General features: G+C 38.6%; 1 pseudogene; it reads right to left on the reverse strand.

Moving 5' to 3' along the window:
- Nucleotides 1-15,963: 15,963 nt before the first annotated feature.
- On the reverse strand, nucleotides 15,964-16,929 carry LOC138155129 (GTP-binding nuclear protein Ran pseudogene; annotated as a pseudogene).
- Nucleotides 16,930-18,962: the final 2,033 nt, after the last annotated feature.

Genomic DNA, 18,962 nt, shown 5'->3' on the forward strand with positions numbered 1-18,962 from the left:
AATAGGTAGGTTTCTGCCCCAGGATCCCCCACCCTTCACCCATTAACCTTTCACTACCGAAGAATCCACAAGAGGAGAAAATGATAGCACCAAGGACCACATCTTTTTGTCATTATTAGACTGCGGAGATTGAGGCCCCAGTCTTGACTCATCTGAAATACTGGATTTAGAAGTTTTCTTTTTGGAAACTGTTGACAATTGTGGAGCAAATATAAGTTCTGCTGAGAGTTATTGGACTACTTGAGAAAAGAACATTTTAACCCTCAATGATGCCTGAAATTTCAGGTAATGCATTTGTCTCACCCTGTAGCTCACTGCCACAAGTGAAAATGTTATCTTACTTTGCTTCACCAAATCCCCTGAGATAAGCAACATTGCCTCACCCCTCTCTAACCATCAAGTGCCCAGAAATCAGGTTTATCACCAACAGGACAGGTGTCTCAGACAACCATAATCAGGAATCAAATGCATATTCTACATTCAGTACTTCCTTGGGCTTGCAACAACTGTTGTCATCTTTCAGTAAGACAAAAGCCTCTAGTATCAGTTCAGTCAAGTGCTTGTGGATACCAATTACAAGATAAGTATTGACCTAGATTCCTAACCTGATCTCATTCCTGGCTCAAACTTTTCTTCCTTTGTGTTTGAGAGATTCCAGATTCCACAGAACCCTGGAGAGTAGACACTTCAGTGAATTGATGCTCTTCCCATCTTATGGTTAGTCAATTCAAGCCTCTTCTTCCACTAATCTCTGATTCGGGATTACCAGTTTCTAAGTTAAAACCCCATTTCCCCTACTATTCATCATCTTTTTTCTCATTCTCATTTGCCTTATCTTTACTTCTCCTCATTCTCTATCTTTCTTTAGATTCCATCATACACTTAGAATCCCTGTTCTATCATTAATAAACTCTTCATTCTATGTCTCTCCCCTGCCCCCCCCCCCCCGTTTTCCTTTTTAGAAAAATGACTTTTTTTTGAAGATACTTCACCCCTGGTCATTTTTTCCATTTTTCTTTAGATTCCATCATACACTTAGAATCCCTGTTCTATCATTAATAAACTCTTCATTCTATGTCTCTCCCCTGCCCCCCCCCCCAATGTTTGCATTTATAGAAAACTGACTTCTTTTGGAAGATACTTCACCACTGGTCATTTTTCCCATTCTTTCTCTCATTCTTCTCAACACCCTGGGGCAGGAAGAGGAATCAGAGTACTCCTCCCTTTTTATTACTCCTCCTTGATGTATCCCTTTGCCTTTATGACTTAGCAATGGCTCCTCCTCTGAGATTCACTCCATCTGTCCACATCATCTGGATAGATCTTCTTTGCAGTCATCCACAGTCCTCAAGTTACTTTCTCTCCCTTCAAGGAATTCATTACCTAGCTCATGGGTGGGGAACCTGTAGCCTTGAGGCCACATGTGCCTTCTAGGTCCTTGGGTGTGTCCTTTTGACTGAGTCCAAGTTTTACAGAACAAATCCTTTTATTAAGGGGATTTGTTCCTTGAAATTTGGATTCAGTCAAAGGGCCACACTTGAGGATCTAGAGGGCCACATGTGACCTTGAAGCTGCAAGTTCCCCACCCTTGACTAGCTTGTTGTATTCTCTACCTCAATGCATGCCCTCATATTCAGGGTGGGACTTCAACTTATATTTGCTTAGATACCGTGGCTGCTAAGGTAATCAACGTTATGAGCCCCCTATGACCTGAATCTTTCTTCTCCCAAGCTACTCACAACCCAAAATGATACCAGCCCTATCCTACATTACTGTTTTACTTCCATTATCTCAAAGTTTGAAATTCCTTTATCTGACTGTAACCTCTTATCTTTTCATATCACTCTCTTCCTCACTTCTCATGTTGTTTGTCCTTTAAAGAGGACCAATGGCATCACAGGGTGATGTTTTAACTCATTCATAATTGGATTTAAGGGAGCAGGATTGTAAAAAGTCATTAGCCTCACTCTTCCTTCCAGAGTCATTGAAGAACAGTGGCAAGACAAGTTGGGATGACTGGAGAGGGCCGGGATGGCAGTGTATGATCTTTGATGTCTGATCAAGCTCTAAGCATTCCATGGTGCCTGCTTCAGTCACTTTAATGGACATTGGAACAAATTGTTCTCACTTTCCAATTCCACTTGCCCATTCTATCTCTTCACATGCTAGGAGGAGACGTCTGCCTTATTCACTGATGGGTTTGAAACCTATTGATTACTCTCAACCTGGTTTAGTCCATCTGCTGACATGGTTAAGTTGGGTTTGGCTGCTGTGCATACTACAGTTCTTGGAGCTACAATTGAGAGTTGGGTGACTGGTTGGACATCAAAGGTGGATGAGCAGCACTGAAAAGGGCTAGGCAAGCCCTTATAACAGAGGTGCTAGTCTTCCCTTAATATGCCATATATCCTTCTCCCTCTCTGCCCTGCCGATACACATTTCATGAACTTCTCATAAATTAATCATTTTTTCACCTCCAATCTCCCTGTCCTATTTTATGATTACTTTCTTCCTTCACATTATTTCCCCTTTAGTTGACCAATTCACTTATATGATATCCTTTGTTTTATCATTGCTCATACCTTGTTAAACCCAGCCTGAGCTATCCCCACCATCTTCCATCTTTTATTGTCCCTATTGCTAAATGCTTCCAAAGAAAGTCCTATAAAGGTGCTAAATTGAGTCAGCTACAAATCTATGTAATCTAATCTCAACTTGGATGTCACTGATGCATTGCACTCCTTTTGTTCTTCCTTGATTGACTCTGCTCATTCCACTTAGGGGCTATTTCAATCCTTCCCTCTCCTCAAGTTCCTTGCACCACCTCTTTGACACTTCTCTCAACCTACTATACTGAGAAAATAGAGGCCATCTTCCTTGAGTTCCCTTTCCTTTCTGTAATGGGAATGTAAATTTAAAGATCTTCCCTGCCCCTAGGCTAAAGTGTACCTGGGGCCTGGGGTAGGAGGCTTGTTTTTCAGGAGATATTTTGATTGGCCAGTAGGTCCAAAAGGTTGTTACATTCTCTGAGCCAGGAGGAGGCTATATAAGCCCTGATGTGAGACTTTGTTTTGGGGCTCACTTTGAGAAGTGTTCTGTGATTTGATCAGATGAAACTCTGGGAAGCTGTTGTCCAGAGCCCCTCGGCTTTGAAATCCAGATGTTGTTTGGTATGGATGTAATGGTTGGACAGTTTGGAAATCTGTCTACTTGATCTGTTTCTGTCTTGATAATTCTGCCTGTATACTTTGAAGTTCGGGGTGCTGACCTCTTTCCCCTGAACTAGGTAAACGATACATATTTGACTGATTAAAGTAAGCTTGTTAACCCATTTTGAGTTGCTTTCCTTTATCAAAACAGATCCAAGAACCTGTATTGGCAGCAAACCCTGGGGACGCTTGGGGTGCTTGCTGCTACACTTTCCTACTCAGCACCTCAAAACTCTACGTTATCTTTCATTCTGTCTTTTTCATCAGTAAATCAATAAGCATTTAATATCATGTACTTATTATATACTCAGCACTGGGCTAAATGCTGTGAATACAAAGAAAGGCAAAAAATGGACCCAACACTCAAGGAGCTCACAATCCAACAGGGAGACAACGAATAGATAGATGTGAGTAGACAAGCTATATATAGGATAAATAGGAAATAATTAACAGAGGGAAGGTGCTAGAATTTAGAGTGATTGGGAAAGGTTTCCTGACAAAGGTAGGATTTTAGTTGGAAATTGAAGGAAGCTGGGAGATCCAGGAGGCAGAAATGAGTAAAGACAGCATTCTGGAAGACAGCCAGAGAAAATGTCCAGAGACCAGAGACAGAGTGACTTTTTTATAGGAGAGTATTTTGGGGTTGAGGATGTAAGAAGACTGAAGAGATGAGAGGGAATCTGGTTATAGACTTCAAATGCTAAGAAGAGGATTTTATGTTTGATCGTGGAGATATAAGGGAGCCACTGGAGTTTACTGAGTACAAGGGTGACATGGTGGGACCTGCACTTCAGGAAAATCACTTTGATAGCTGAATGGATGATAGGGGAGAGAAAATTGTGGCAGGCAGACCAATTTGCAAGCTATTGCCAGCTGCGAGGTGCTGAGGGCCTGTACTAGGGTGGTGGTGGCATCAGAAGAGAGAAGGTGGAGTGTCCTAGAGATGTTTCAAAGGTGAAATCCATAGGTCTTGCCTACAGTTTGGATATGAGAGGTGAAAGAGATTGAAGAGTCAAGGATGATACCTAGATTATGGGCCTGGGGGTTTGGGTGGGTGATGATACCTCCTTTGCTATAGTCTTTGAAGAAGAAATGGCCTTTCTTCTTCCCAAGGCTAATCCCTCTCCTTGTGTCTTTGATCTTGTACTGTACCATGACAGGAATTTACCTCTTCTAATATTCCCTCTTTCTCTTTCAACTTCTGTTTTTTTCTTTATTTTCTGGCACCCTCCTTTATGTCTATAAAATCACAAGTGTCTCCAATTCTTAATATAATTCAAATAGATCTTTAAAACATCACTTGACCAAACCATGCCCTCAAACTATCATTCTATATCTTTTTACCTGTTCACAGATAAACTCTTAGAAAGTCAGCTTATGTTCATTGCCTCATTTTTCTTACTTTTCACTCACCTCCAAACCATTTGCACTCTAGAATTTTTCTTCCTTTCCCCAAATTAAATGATATTGTTTTCTCCAAAATTAGCAGTGATCTCTTAACTGCTAAATCCAATAGCTTTTTCTCAGTCCCTCTTTTACTTGACATCTCTGAAGCTTTTTAACACTGTTTACTATTCTCTCCTGTATTCTCCTTCCCTTCTCGTATTCTCTGTGACATTGCTGGTTCTCCCCTACTTGTCTGAGTATTTTCAAATCTCCTTTGATATGTCTTCATTTACCTTCCATCCATGACATGTAGCTATCACTCAAGGTTCTGTTCTAGGTTTTCTTCTTTTATCTTTTTTTCACTCTTTCCTGTGCAGATGGTTCCCAAATGTATATATTCAACTCTAATCCCTGTCTTGAATTCTAGTCTCATATTACCAGCTGTTGACTGAATGTTTCTAACCAGATGTTCCACCGGCATCTTAAATTCACACATCCAAAATTCATTTTTCTTTTAACTTTCCATTCTATTCCTTCTCCAAACTTCCTTATTTCTATTGAGGGCAACATATCACTTATAATCTCTGGATTTACAACAGCATCAGCCTTGTGTTTTATTGTTGTTTCTGTTTAGTCATTTCAGTCATGTCCAACTCTGTGATCCCATTTGGGTTCTCTTGGAAAAGATCCTGGAATGGTTGCCATTTCCTTCTCCAGCTCATTTTACAGATGAAGAAACTGAGGCAAACAGAATTAAGTGACTTTCCCATGTTCTCACAGCTAGCAAGTGTCTGAGGCTGGATTTGGACTCAGGTCTTCCTGATTTGTGTCTTAGACCTCATAATCAATCATTAAGACTTTTCAATTCTACTTGCACACAACATCATTTTTATTTATCTCTTTTCTCCTTACATACAGACAGGATGTTAGAAATGATTCTTATACTTTCATTTTGAGACATTATACATTACAAATAGATGATCCTTACAAAATAGGGTTTGTTTTATTGTTTTGTTGACTGTCTAGGCCTAAGAAAGTGTTAACGCACATTAAATTTCAAAGTATGTGTGCCTCCATTTTTCCTCCACCAAATTTCCCTGATCATTAAACATTTACTAGCACCCTCTTGTATATATCCACCACCCTAGTTAGGTCCTGATCACCTCTCATCTGAACTGTTGCAGTAGCATCCTAATGTTTTCTTTCTGCTTTCAATTTCTTTTTTCACAAGCCTGTATTTTATGCAACTGTCAAATGAATGTTTCTGTGACACTGGTCTGACCATGTCACATTCCTGACCAAAAGCCTTCGGTAGCTCACTACTGCCATGAACATAGCCCGACTTTTGAGACCCTCTATCATCTGCCTCCAATATACTCTTCTTGATTTGTTTTGAGTTATGCTTCTTTCCATATTCTGCATCTCAACCAAAGCGGCCTTTCAGTTGTTCTTTGACTTGGAACATTCCATCTCCTTTCTATGTGCCTTTGAGTAGGTTTTATATCCCCCACACCTGAAATATATGCCCTCTTCACTCAAGCCTCTTAATTTCTTTCAAGACTCAGCTGATTAAAACTCCCTTTACTCCTCCTATTTAGGATTCTCCCCTTCTCAAAGGACTGTCTATTTGCTTATCTATGCATATGTTATATCCCCTCCAGTAGAATATAAGCTCCTTGAGGGCAGGAACTGTTTCATTTTTGTTGTTGCATCTATAATACCTAGCACCATGTTTTAAATATAGCAAGTGTTTCATAAATGCATGTTGTATTGAATTGAATGGAATGGATTTCCTGTGTATTACAAAGGCAGCTGAAATCAGTCAGATTCTCTGGCTAATGGTCCCATGGTTTGAGTTTCAATGGGTGGAGAGACTTCAGGCTGGGTGTCTTTGGCAGAGAGCCCAGAATTCTGGAATGTATGTGCTTTGCCGAGTGGGCTCACAGTTGCATCATGTTCTTGCTCCTGAATGTGAACAATAGACATGTGGCTCAGTGGGCTAATTAACCTCCCAGAGACCTCTGGGGCTGCACATTATGCTCCCTGCTATGTCCTTGGCCAGTTCCCTCCATCTGACTTTGACTGCCTCAGGGAGGCCTGCTTGAACACTTAGTGACTATTGGGCCTCAAAGATGGAATGATGGATTTGGCTCTGTCTTTGCTCTGAAGTCTAGGAGCAGGAATCTGACATGTGATTTTTGTGTTTGTATAGCCCAGAGGGCATCCAACAACTGCAGAGGTGACTTTGGCTCAGGAAATACCATGTGCAAATCCATCGTGTTTCCATTTGCAAAGTGGTACATTTATGTGTAGGTAGATGTGAATCGTAGAGAAACCTACAATTTCTATATTGACTATTTTTGGTGGTAAGCCTCCTCTGAATGGTATTCTTTGGACACCAGTATTAGAGCTAGAATAAAGAGGAAATGATGGAGGAATGATCCATACCATTTGGATCAAATGTTTCTAAGTGGGAGGATAAGAATTGGCCTGGAATAAGGAGGTTTTTCAGAGTCCTTGTGATAGCTGCTCAGTACCTCTGTAGAGTCTTAGGATTTGGACCTTGGACCATTTCATAGAGGTCTATTTTACTTTAAACAAATCCATTGCATGCATCATCCCTATAGTAGTTTCCCTCGTTATATTTCTTATTTGATAACTACAAAACCAAAAAAACTATCTATTTTGTAAAATTAGGTAAAACCCTGAAACTCTCTTAAAAGTTTCTGTTTCAAAACAGGAAACTAGTAGGTGCTTTGGAATATGTAAATATAAGGAAAAAACATTTATTAATTATATTTCAACATAAAGCTTCTACATTTCTATCAATCAAAAGACTTAACAGTTGTGGCCAAGTCTTACTCTTTTCATACACTCAAGCCTGCATTCAAGGTTGATCCCACGGGGTCTGAGATCTGAACACTTTCTTTAGGCAATCTCACTGGGCAGGGAATGAAGCAATGGCTAGAGTCAGACCTATAGGCTCTTAAATATTTTCCATGCTAAGTCCTTGAGTCATTGAATGAATTTAGAAGTTGGCTAGGTTTTACAGATCCATAATGGCTAGGTTTCCAGGAAACTTTAAGCACCAAAAGAAGGATATCTAGCTCTTAACTTAATTTTTGCATGTCATCCAGCAACTTGAAGCAGAGCTCTAATTTAAGTGGGCAACCAGGGCTAAATTTGGAGGGTTCTGACAGCTCTTACAGTCTATCAGGAGAGTAGAAAGAGGAGTGAATAGCCCCAAAACAATAAGAACAATTTGTTAAAATGTAGAGCTACCAGCTGGTGGGCTAGGATGAATATCCCTGCCCCACTCCATCCACCTCCTCATGTGCCTTTTTTCTCCCTTTCTTTCCCCCTTCTGTTCTTGACTCCTTTGATGGAATCAAGACTCCACTCAACTGGGAGCATGATCCCTGCTACTTCATTCAATTGGGGGAAATGTACTTCTTCACTCCACTCAACTGAGGCTATATGCCCTGCCACTTGAGCAGGGCGTGGTTTGTGGTTTTTGCCTCAGGCACAAAAATTCCTAGGTTTAACACTGCCTAGCACAGTGCTTTACACTTTGTAGGCACTTAATGATTATTTATTGAAGTTGAAATGAACACAGAGGATGGAGGAAAGTTATAAAAGAGACATTGCAATTTTTCTGTGAAATTGGGTGTGACATCTATGCCGCTTCACACAAGGGCTCACTCTTGTGCTTTGGTCTCTCTCTTTGTCTGAATATTACCCATGCTTCCTGGTTCAAATTATTAATCTATGGCATTATACTGGACCACCCATTGGAGATCTGAATTTCTCCAAACATGCAGAGAAGGAGGTAATTTGACAGTTTGAGACCTTCCTGTTCATGTTCACAATAACAAAAATCTCCCAAAACAATTGTTTAAAAAAAAGACTTGGAACATGTTTAAACAGAAAACCATGTTTACTATGGTATTCTTCCTCAGGCTTAACATGTCCTAAGAAGAGGGTGTGTTCGGGGGGAATGAATAGAAATCTTATCTTTTACTTGTGGTTCAAGGTAATGTCATAACTAGAGCCTTCAAGTAGGAAACAACTTTTTCTTAAAAATTGAAAGCAAGAATCCTCTTTCACTTATAATAGGCCAATCACAAGCTTGCCATTTGAATGATTGAACTCCAGTAATTAGAAGATGGGCACAGGAGATGATGGACTGAAGTCACTTATAGCCTTGTAGTTCTATAAGCAGTAAAACATCATAGTTTTCATGTACCAGATGCCATTTATTCAGAGATTAAAAAAAAACCCCAACACCTCAATAAACAACTAAAGTTAATTACATACTTTTCAGTGATCCTTTGATTCAAGTCCATTTGAATAGGATACCTACATTACTGTAGCATTTTTATATTCTCAAATTAATTTATGTCTGCAGTTTTAAAATATATAAATCTTTTTGAATGGTAAATTCTTTGTTTGTGTTATATCCACCAGCTAACATCATGCTGCCAAAATAGTGTGGGGCATATGTACACATCCTCATTAAATAAATCATGTGGCTCTTCCTCTTTCAATAAAACCTATATAAGGAAGAAACACCTAGACACTAGCCTGAACATAACCAAATCATAGAACCACAGGTACTTAAATTGAAAGGAACCTTATGGATCATCTGGTTTGTATGAAGGAACTGTCCTTCTGATATCTATAACCCATGATTACCCAGATTGTGCTTGAAAGCAGTGATGGGGAACTCATTACCATGCAGGAAGAGCTGGGATCAGGATTAGGCACTTTAATATATTTCAATAAAATACATTCAATATATTTGAGTATCATAAATTTCTTTTCTTCATGGTACATAGATATTTATTTTGTAAGAAAACAAATTACAGTCACCTCCCTCTTTCGTCTATGTATTGTTTACCCCCATTAGAGAATAAGTTCCTTGAAGGCAAGAACTGTCTTTCTTTTTGCTTTTATCTGTATCTCTAGCATTTAGCACAGTTCCTGGTACTTAAAAGGCACTTAATAAGTGTGTATTGACTTGAAATGTGTTACATCAAAGTTTCAAATTCTCTGGTATAACAATGGTGGAGGATTTTCAAGCCTGGTAGGAGGCATTCTCAGCCCTGCTCAAAAAGTCTATTCATTTCTTTCCAGATTTACTTTTTAGAAAGTTCTTGCTTGAATGATGTGGAATCTTGTCCCTACAACTTCTAGCAGTTGGTCTTACTCCTACCCTTTGGAGCTATAGAGAAAATTGTTGTCTATCTTGCAGGTAATAGCATTTCCGATATTTGAAAATGCCTATCCATGTTCCTACTAAGCCTTATCTAAATATCCCCATTTCCTTCTACTATTTATAAAGTCATGTGGTTTAGAGACTCTTCACTGTACTTCTTAGCCCCCATGTATATATAATCTAGCTTGTCAATATTCCCCTTAAGATGTGATACAAAGAATGGAATCCAGATGTTCAGATGTATTCTGACAAATGTGGATTACAGTGATACTCCTTTTGCCTTTACTCTAGCTACTCTGTTTTGATGCACACAAATGACAGAATGGCATAATGGACAGGGCATTGGATGGGGAGTCAAGAAGACTGGAGTTCAAATCCCATTTTAGAGACTAACAAGGTGTGTGACCCTGGGCAAGTCACTTAACCTCTGTGTGTCTCAATTTCCTAATTTGCAAAATGAAGAAATTGAATTTGATGACCCTTAAGGTCCCTTCCTGCTATAATCCTATAGTCTTGCTAATTGTAGAAAAATGTCTATTTGTGGGAAGCTGTAGTTTGCCTCCAAAAGCCTTCCACCACCTGTCTCCATATAGTTTGAGCAAACTTGATACTGTTTCTTCACTGTTTTTGTACTACAGATGTATTTGTAGCTGTCCTGATTACTCATTTGTGTCCGTATTAAACATCTGGGAATATAATCGACACAGAACACTCTTAACAATGATTTTTTTTCCTTCTAGCTAGAAACAGGATTTAATGAATCTTAATCCAAGTTTACTTTTATATTTCAAATGCAAGAAGTCTCAGTGTAGATTGATTTTAAAATGCAGAACTACTGCTCAAAAATTTTGTAACATTTCCCATTATGATGCAGAATCTTAGCAGAATCTAAAGGGTTGCTGAATTGCCTTTTGATTTTTGTGCCTTTCTTCTTTTCTGTGTGGGTGCAAAGTGGATTTAATTCTTCCTCAGCAGGACAGAAGATCATTATTTATGACCTAGTAAATGGACCAAGAATGTAAGCTCCTTGAGGGCAGGATCCATGTCAGTTCTCCATTTCTACTTGATAAGGGTTTATTGATCAGTTGACGGGCTAACTCATTCAGGGGATTAAGGTACCAGTTAGCGCATCATAGTCACAATACACTAAATATTACTCTCTCTTGTGTTCTAAAAGGGTTAGAACACCTCCTAAAATACTTTATACTGCTGAAAACAGAAACATCTGGAGCATCAGACTCACGACTTGTCCTATATACATTGTGTACAGCTGACTCACATAGAGCCCATATGCTGCTTTATAGAATGGGGGAAATAAAGTTTTATCTAGTTATGGGCCATGTTTTCACAGGGTTTAGAACTTGCAAACTACTCTAATGAGTAGTTTCCCCCTCCCCTCCCCTTGTTTTATACATGAAGAGACTAAGGACCACAAAAGTTAAATGATTTGCCTACGTCACATAGGTAGTAGTAGGAGGAAGTGACGTTTGAAGCCAGGTTCCCAGATTTGGCTCTTTCTGCTGCATCAATCAGTCAATTTACCAACACACACTATGTTCCAGATGCAGCAGTAGGAATGAAAAGAAAGGCAAAAAGCATAGTCGTTGTCCTCAAGGAGCTTACACTTTAAATTCACCATGAAAGCAGTGTCATAAGAAACTACTGTATGGGGGGCAGGTTGGAGAACACTAGGGGTTAAAGAAATAGGATTTGTGCCTTTTGCACTATTTTTTGTGGAGGAGAGAAAGCAAGGCAATTGGGGGTTAAGTGACTTGCCCAAGGTCACATGTTAAGTGTCTGAGGCTGCATTTGAACTCAGGTCTTCCTTACTCTGGGTCCACTAATTTGTACCTTTTGGAAACATTTGTCTGGAGCAAAGGTACTAGAATGTTTTCTTCTCATCTTTTACTGTCTACTGATTGAGAAGGAAGCAATCCATCGTTTTTAACTCTTGTTCTCATAGCTCACATAAAGGAATCAATAAAACATTCTAGGTTGAATGCATACGCATTCTGTTTAACATAGCCACCCACTTTGCACCATATGCTGCTATCTTATTCTTTCACCAGGATGAAAACAGGAAGATGATTTCTTTACTTTTAAAAAAATGTCTTTCTCTTTAATTCAGGCTGAGCCTCACATATGCTTTGCTTCCAATGAGATTGTATTTACAAGACAACCTTCATCTTTACATGGACATGTCTACTTTAATTCTGAAATGCCATAAGATAGCAACACAACAAAAGCACCATGATGACTTCCCAGTTGGCAGCGTTATTTGAAGTAAATGAAATGAAACCACTTCCAAATGTAGTGAGAGCTTTTTACATTTTTTTGACCCTTAAAATAAATATTTGTAAAAGTTGTCATAGCAGAATATTGAACCTTGGTGGCATGTAAACTCAACAAGTGATATTTGATTAATATATAAGAACATGTTTCTCCAAGATGGACAATCAAGAGTTGGAGTGTTGGCCTGGAATAGAGTCCAAGTGAACAAAATACTAAAGGAAATTTATGCTTTCAGGTCTTCATCCATGCTTTAAGATGTGGCTTCACTTGTTGCCCTCTGGGGAAAAAATATGTTACATGTTATGGATAAGATTGGAACTTTTTGGTGCCTATATAAGCTAAGTAAGTATTGTTCTTAGTTATTTTTTTAACCTCATAGAGGACCTCATAGACTCTAAGCATCTGGAAGGCAGGAACTATTGTTGTCTTTATATGGATACACTGGAGACAGTATTAGACTTGGAGTTAGGAAGACTTGAATTAAAATCCTACTTCAGACACTCACTAGCTGTGTGATCCTGGGCAAGTCATTTAACCTCTCTCTGCCTCAGGTTCCTCAACTGTAAAATGGAGATAGGGCAGGTAGGGAGGGAGGGTAGCAAAGTGGTGTGGTAGATAGAGCTCCAGGCTTTGTGTCAGGAGGACCTGAGTTCAAATTCAGCTTCAGATACTTACTAACTGTGTGACCCTGGGCAAATCCCTTCATCCTGTTTGCTTCAGTTTCCTCCTCTCTAAAATGAACCGGAGAAGGAAATGTCAAGGCACTCTAGAATCTTTGCCAAGAAAACCCCAAATGGGGTCATGAAGAATTGGGCACAACTGAAATAACTGAATATCAATAAGATGGTCAAGAATTTGTCCCTGTTTTAGTGAAACTACAAGAAAGCAGAAGGTAAACTTTTTGATTTTTGAAAGCATCCAGTACAGCTCTCCTCTAGACTAGCCTTCAGTCGGTAAGTAGATGGTGTGGGGGGTGGGGAAGGGCAGAGTCTTCCTCATTGTGTAGCTGTGATTCAGAAACTGCATTCCAAGTTAATGAACCTTGTCCTGTAATTCACATGCTTGGAATGTGTGAATGGTATAAATCAGTAAATACATAAAATACATTTCTAGAAGCATGCAAATATGGTTTCTGTGTGTAGAATCCATAGTAAAATTTATAGCACCTACAAAAAAAGGTGAGAGGGAAAGATCCATATTATTAAGCTAATAATAAGGAGTTATCTGACTAGTTCAGCCTTGCTATGTTTTCAAAAACCAAATTAGGCCCAGGAAAATTCCACATGGTTTGCAAAATGGGCATTGACCCAACTCAAATCTGCCAGCATCTCCTTGGTATCCTCACCTCCTTTCAGTGGTTCCAATACTACTAGGCTAAGAAGACATAATTATTTGCTTATAAAAACATTCAAAGTTCCATAACATACCACAGTATCTCATTAGGACCAGCCACAAGGGTAGGACATTCCATGTCCTTTAAGTTCATCCACTTTATTCTCATTAGGGTCAGCCCTGATTTCTCTTCACCCCTTGCCACTTGAGTCAGAATTTACTTTCCTGATTGAAGGAGGTCATACTTCTGTTGTAATTCTTTTCCATTTTGTCTTTGGGGGAACTAAATGTTTGATGACTTTGCTGTTCCAACCAGAAAAATATTTATAAAAGATTCTCCAAACCATTTGTATAAATAGGGCCTACCTCATGCAAAAAAAAAAATGATGAAGGGATACAATATACAGATTGCCTTTTGCCAGGAGTGATAAGAAGGGTGAAAATTTGTAGTACCCAGATTACCTCAGAACATCGTCTTTTCAGGTGCCCAGATTTAAGTGGCAATTGGATCTGAAAAGGCTTAGAAGACTTGACTGATAAATACCATTGAGTCAAGTTTTTGCTCTGAGGAATAATAATAGCAATAAGAAGTTTTTCTGCTGCCATAGTTTGAGAGTACTTAATTATAGCACAATAAGACTAATTCTTATTGTGCCAGGCTGCTCAGGTGCAATGTGAAAAATAAATCTGCTTATAAGATTGACCACAGTTCAGATATTTCTGTGTATTATCATGCTTCTCAAAGCCAGGGACAGTGATTAGGTAATTTGGGTTGTCCAGTTAACCCAAAACTTGATTATTGAGTATCTACAAAGTGTCAGTCAATCAATCAATATACTTCTTTAAAGTACTTATGTTCCGGGTATAGTGTTAAGTACTGGAGATACAACGAAAGGCAAAAAACAGTTCATGCCCTCAGAGATAACATACAAATAACTATGTACGAACGAGATATATGGGGCAGCTAGGTGGCGTAGTGAATAGAGCACTGGCTCTGGAGTCAGGAGGACTTGAGTTCAAATCCAGCCTTAGACACTTGACACAAAACTAGCCATATGACATTGGACAAGTCACTTAACCCCACTTGCCCTTCCAAAAAGCAAAAAAAAAAAAAAAAATAGATCCAAAATAGAATAGATTGCCTCAGAAGATAAGGAGTTACATATACTTTGAAGATTTTCAAGTGTAAGTTGAAGATATTAAAGATATTATAGAAGGTCTTCCTGGGTTATTAAACTAGGGAGTCCTTGAATTTAGATAAGAAAATTGACATCTTTATTTTCACTAACCTATATCTGAAGTTGAGAATTTCTTTCAATTTTTTGAAAATACAATTCTGCAAAAGGGTCCCCAGTCTGGGTTCAGGACATAAAAAAGTTTAAGAATCCCTGATTTAGATGATCTCAGAGGATCTTTTCAATTGTAAAATGCTGTGAAGCTATATTTTTGTGCCTTTTTTAAAGAAATAAATTTTGTCATAAGTGATTTTGAACTAGAATTCAAGAATTACTTGTCAGAAAAACTTGCAAGTCACCAAATAAGGCATGAGGGCAAGACCTCTCATTAGAAAATCCTATTTCGGAGAGGACAGAATGATTAAATTGCCATTTCAACATGGAGATATATTTTTAACTTGCAGGAGGAGGAAAACAATCAATAAGAAAAAAATTGACCCCTCCCCCCAAACATTCTGGTACTTAGAATTCTATGGGAAAATTTTAGTTATTTGCATTATTTTACATAAGGTTTTTTTGGGAAGTACTAAACAGAAGACACTCATGATTTTGACCATTGAAGGGGCATGGTTAACTTACACTCTCCTACAGCCACTTATTTACGTGGGACTTTACTCCATACCACTCTCTAAACAGAGATAATTGCCATGGTAACGACAGTATTTCAAGACTCTTACACATACACTTACACCTTTCTTAAAGAAACACAGAGCCCAACCTAGTAGAATTAGATCAGTAAATCATCGGTATGTTTTCTATTTGTTGGCACATGGTTGTCAAGATTTAGAGGAGAAGCTGGACACTGGCACCTGCTATCAACAGTGACCAGAAAACACCTGGTGTCCTGCTAGCACTTTGACACATTGACTAAAAATATCATATTGTTTCTAATGATATGCAGGAAGTGACTGATGGATTTCTAGATTGTTAGGGTCAGAAGAGCCTTGAGAAAGAAAACTTAACTGAGAACATGAACTATGGGATGTTGTAGCATATTTTAAAAAGATAATTGAAACACATCTTTATTATGATCTAAACAAAAAAGGAATGCAAAGGACTAATAAATAAGACTCACCATTGAATATTGTGATGGGACTGCAGCAGTTACATTTAAAACTCATGGGGATAGAATTGTGGCCTAAAACAATTAAATACACAGATCCAAAATATGAATTATTTATTTTTTCAACTGCCACATTCACTCTGAAACCCATTTCTCTGCTTTGGAATCCCAGAGATTAAGCACATGTTGTGCTCAGCTAGATAATAAGTGGCAAACATGCTACACCACTCACATTACAGGATAGTTGCCTAGAAAACTCAACCTCTGATGCTGGGCTCCAGCTTCCTTCTCTTCCAGTTCATCATCTTTGACAGAGGGAACAGCTGTCTGAGCAATCTGTAGGTCCTGCTCATACTGTGCTGTCAGTGCTGGTTCCATGACAACCCTTGGAGGTGCAAGAGCAGGCATGGCCACAGACTCCAAATGAGGTTCTCCAATAAGTTTTCTAGCAAGTCAGAGGAAGGACATCTTGAAGTTGTAGTGAATTTTGACTGACATGTCATAATACTAAGGATTCTTCTTCCTATGGAAGACAATTGATTTCACCTTGACTTTTCTGTCCTTAATATCAATTTTTTTTAAGCAATTGGGGTTAAGTAACTTGCTCAAGGTTACACAGCCAATTATTTCTGGGTGTGGTACTAAGTATCTGAACCCGGATTCGATCTCAGGTCATCCCGACTCTGGGGCCGGTGCTCTTACTCACTGAGCCACCTGGCCGCCCCCCTTAATATCAATTTTGTTGCCACATAGCACCATAGGGATATTTTAACATGCTCTAGATCTCTGTTTCTCTATTCATATAACAGATCTCTATGCCAGTTAGGTATATTCTTGTAAGTAACTCTTGATGTTACAACAAACATTATAATGGCACGCTAAGTTTGGATGTAATAACTATTTCTCAGACCACCAGATTTCTCTTGGCCAGCTGTATCCCATACATTGAATTTATTAGGACCTCTCTTGGTATGGAACATGAGAGGATGAGCCTCAAGACCCAAGATGGCTACATACTTCTTCTCAAATTCACTATCTAGTGACGTTTTAGAAATGTGGTTTTTCCAATACCTCCATCACCAACTAAAGCAAGTTTGAGTAGCACTTGGTGTTCTTCTTGGATGGCCATCATGATGATTCTTCCATGAAGTTTCTCTTTCCACACTTGACTAAGCAATGGAAAGACGACAGATTCACAGTTCTGATGCTATAGAATTTTATGTGACACCTTCACTGTGCCCAATATCTTCACTTTGATTATGGTTACCTTTATACTTAGGTTGGTGAAAGATTGGGAAAGTCATGCTGGTTTGGAGTAGCATCTAATTTTACTTTTGGTGAATTTAGTTTTATTTAAAAATATGCAAGTTTGTTGGGCTTATCATCATTTTTGCAGCTTAAATGAGACTTTTATTGCCCATGAATAAGTGATAAATGATCAGCACAATGAAATCCATGTATTATAATGTAATCCATTCATATAATGCAAAGAACCGTCTCAATGGTACTTTCTGACCAAATGTTGAGTCTGATACATGAAGACTGGAAAAGAAGCCCCCAGAGTTTGCGTTCCACATAATTAAATAATGAAGACTTTATGAGCTTCACTACATCTTTATCCTTGAAAAGAAATTGAATCTTGAAAATTCTACCTGTCCTACTCCCTTCTCTCAGTTAAGGGAAAATTTCTTCATCATTAGTACCTCTATCTCAAGGATGCCAATGTCCTGCAGAGACAGAAGAAAAGGCACTCTTCTGTTTGTTTTCTTTTGAATTAAATGTGGCAATAAATATAAATCAGCCAAGATAATGGAGAAAGATTTTATATTAGCATAACAGTGGAGGTGAACTTGGGTAGTATGTGATAGATGTTACCCTATGCTTAAACTGGACAGCCTCCAAACCTTTTATGTCCCACAGGAATTTAGTGGAGGAAAAAAAACACTACCTAATGTTTTACATCCATAAGCCAAATACTCATTTTTCACTTTCAAGATAAGTCCTCAAATCTCAAGGACAAGGCACAAAATCAGAGGGGCATACATTTAGAGCAAGAAATGACCTGGCATCCAGTCCAATTCTTTCATTTTACAGGTGAAGAAACTGAGACACAGAGAGTAGAAGTGACTTGCCCCACTCTTCAGAGACAGTATATGAATAAGAAATTTTTTAAAAAGTCTGGTAAATGTGGTTGGATTTTAGTGGTTTTGTTTACTATTCTTTTCAGCAATTTCGCATTGTTTATTCATAGCATTTGTAGTCAATTAAAAAAACCCCTTAGGCCCTCTCATACAAATTACTATCAGGATATGTCTCCCCCATCCTTTACATTTGATATTTGGATTATAATTCCAGGATTTTACTTTCATCCCTATTAAGTTTAGTTATATTAGATTCAGCCCAATTTTCTAACCTGTATAGATCCTTTTGGATTTTGGTTCATATCCAGTGGTAATTATTTTAGAAATGGTAGGTGACTCTTGGTTTTAATCCCAGCTCCTTTGACCTCCAGAATATCATATTCCAAGCCCTTCAATCCCTCAGTGTAGAAGCTGCCAGATCCTGGGTTATCCTGATTGTGTTTCCACAATATTCAAATTGTTTCTTCCTGGCTGCTTGTAATATTCTCTCCTTAATCTGGGAATTCCGGAACCTGGCTGTAATATTGCTAGAAGTTTTCTTTTTGGGATCTTTTTCAGGAGGTGATCGGTGGATTCTTTCAACCTCTATTTTGCCCTCTGGTACTAAAATATCAGGGCAGTTTTCTTTGAGAACTTCCTGGAGGATGATTTCTAGATTCTTACTTTGGTCATGGCTTTCAGGTAGTCCAATAATTTTAAAATTATCTCTCCTGGATCCATTTTCTAGGTCAGTGGTTTTTCCCATGAGATATTTCACATTGCCTTCTATTCTTTCATTTGTTTGGATCTGTTTAACAGCATCTTGATTTCTCATAAAGTCATTAGCTTCCATTTGCTCCAATCAAATTGTGAAGCAATGATTCTCCTCATTGAGCTTTTGAGATTCTTTTTCCATCTGGCAAATTCGGCTTTTTAAGGCATTCTTCTCATTGCCTTTTTGAGCCTCCTTTGCCATTTGAGTCAGTCTGTTTTTTTTAAGTATTATTTTCCTCAGTCAGGCTGTTGACTCTCATTTCATAATTTTCTTGCATTGTTCTCATTTCTCTTCCCAATTTTTCCTCCACTTCTCTTATCTGCTTCTTAAGG

The sequence above is a fragment of the Petaurus breviceps genome, unplaced genomic scaffold (genome assembly GCF_028583685.1).
Source record: "Petaurus breviceps papuanus isolate PSGF00001 unplaced genomic scaffold, PetGlider_PUasm1.0 91133, whole genome shotgun sequence".
NCBI lineage: Eukaryota > Metazoa > Chordata > Mammalia > Diprotodontia > Petauridae > Petaurus > Petaurus breviceps.